Raw genomic sequence first — 2,418 nt, forward strand, 5'->3', positions numbered from 1 at the left:
ATTTCTCACAGCTTTTTATACTCGTATGTATACGTAGGAATTAGGAATCGACCTTTTATTCATAATTTTCACCCAAATGCAACTGCTCCATTCTACCGACCAAACCTACCTATGAGGTACCGACATACCTAACTTATCTCCCTATCTAGCGTAATAACATACGTGTAGCCTTCTAGCAGTATTTGAGTTTTCCTTTAATATCCTGTACGAAGCCAAATAGAAAGACGCGTGCTTGTTTCAACATCAAGTCAGTAATTACTCGCGTATGAATATACACGGGTTTCTAAATAAATCTTTCCCATATTACACTCCAGAACTCACACAACAATGCCTCTGGGCAGAATCCAAATAGCAACTTCTACTGAAAATAGCTACCTGTAATTACATCCACAGTTTATTTTTATTTTATTTTTTATGATAAAAAAAAGTCTGAAAAGGTTAATAAAAATAAAATGAAAATAAAAGTTCAGCAGCTTATTACCTGCCTGAGCTAGATAGGTACAGTGTTAAATGTTACCAAGGTAAAGATAGGTACAGTGTTAAATGTTACCAAGGTAAAGATAGGAACAATGCCTTTGGGCAGAATCCAAATAGCAACTTCTACTGAAAATAGCTACCTGTAATTACATCCACAGTTTATATTTTCATTTTATTTTTTATGATAAAATGTCTGAGAAGGTTAATAAAAATAATAGAAAGTAATAAAATGAAAATAAAAGTTCAGCAGCTTATTACCTGCCTGGAGCTAGATAGGTACAGTGTTAAATGTTACCAAGGTAAAGATAGGTACAGTGTTAAATGTTACCAAGGTAAAGATAGGTACAGTGTTACTAAGCAGAATCCAAATAGCAACTTCTACTGAAAATAGCTACCTGTAATTACATCCACAGTTTATTTTCATTTTATTTTTTTATGATAAAAAAAAAGTCTGAGAAGGTTAATAAAAATAAAATGAAAATAAAAGTTCAGCAGATTATTACCTGCCTGAGCTAGATAGGTACAGTGTTAAATATTACCAAGGTAAAGTAACTTTGCTATGGCGTCCGTTGGTCTCCATAAGGAAAGTACAACTTATGTCTAGCTCAAGTGTATTTTCCTTTCGGAAACAGAAGAACCGCTTCCGTTATGGAAACTGAAATGGCGCCTTCACTAAACCATAGGAAATCCAAGATGGCGTAACTTTGCTGTTGCGTCCGTTGGTCTCCATAAGGAAAGTACAACTTACTAGCTCAGGTGTATTTTCCTTTCGGAAACAGAAGAACCGCTTCCATTATGGAAACTGAAATGGCGCCTTCACTAAACCATAGGAAATCCAAGATGGCGCGCCATCGGAATCGGATCCGTTTCTGAGAGTTTCCCAAAAGGACAATACACCTCTTGAGGTGCCAGTGCACTGTAGACTTTTGCAAGACTTGGTATCGCGAGACCGATTCTAGCGAAACAGTCTGGCGCCATTATAGCAGTAACAGCTTACAACAACTTATAAACAGTTAAACAATGCTAACACAAACAAGTTGCGTCACCACCTTAACTTTCTACCGAGACCTGTAGAAACCCCCAGGGCCGTATCCAGGATGTTGCCGGGGGGGTGGAAGTCGGGCCCACAGTACAGGAGAAAAATGAAGCTCGACGGTAGGGAAGGGGGTGGCCGGGCCCCCTCGATCCCAAGTTTTCGGAATCTGACGTACAGTAAAGGAGAAAAATGGAGCTCGAGGGTGGGGGGCCCGGGCCCCCTCGCCTCCCCCCCGCCCAAATACCGCCCTGAGCAGCCCTAAAAAACATTCTGTATAATATGTAGGACCAGGACTGTTCTGGTTTGGAGTCAGATGTGCATGCTATGTCGGAGTAATACAAAAACTTCCACGCGATATGTGAAATTTATGACAGGCTTTATGGAAAAAGCACACAATGAATCGATAGCTCCATATATACCGAGTTCACATTGACAAAATGCCAGCGGGGATAGCACGTTGAATGCTCCAGTTCCCAAAGGATCACTGAAGTTAAGCAACGTTGCTTGTATCTAGTATTGGGATGGGTGACTATCTGGGAAAGCAACGTTGCTTGTCTTTTGTCTGCTTTACATACCTAGTTCCAGTGAAAAGATAATTTACACTTTTTCAATTATTTTATTTTAATTACTGTAGTTCTTTAACTCTTCCCACCCCGATGCGTCTCATTCTCACACTCTTGACAGCAGAAATTAAATTATGAAAATATAAAATTAACATAAACAAACTTTTTATCATTCGACTAAATAATTATTTAAGTCAAGTTTTGTTTGTGCAAATAAATATACTTTTAGCACAAAAAACTTTTCCCTTAAACTCATGTGGGAAAATGGGGAGAGTTTAAGTCAAGTTTTGTTTGTGCAAATAAATATACTTTTAACACAAAAAACTTTTCGCTTAAACTCAT

The 2,418-nt window shown here is 38.3% G+C and overlaps 1 pseudogene; it reads left to right on the forward strand.

Moving 5' to 3' along the window:
* The first annotated feature begins 1,952 nt into the window (after positions 1–1,952).
* On the forward strand, positions 1,953–2,069 carry LOC113467959 (annotated as a pseudogene).
* The last annotated feature ends 349 nt before the right edge of the window (positions 2,070–2,418 follow it).

This window comes from Diaphorina citri, unplaced genomic scaffold (genome assembly GCF_000475195.1).
Source record: "Diaphorina citri unplaced genomic scaffold, Diaci psyllid genome assembly version 1.1 scaffold601, whole genome shotgun sequence".
NCBI classification, from domain to species: Eukaryota; Metazoa; Arthropoda; class Insecta; order Hemiptera; family Psyllidae; genus Diaphorina; species Diaphorina citri.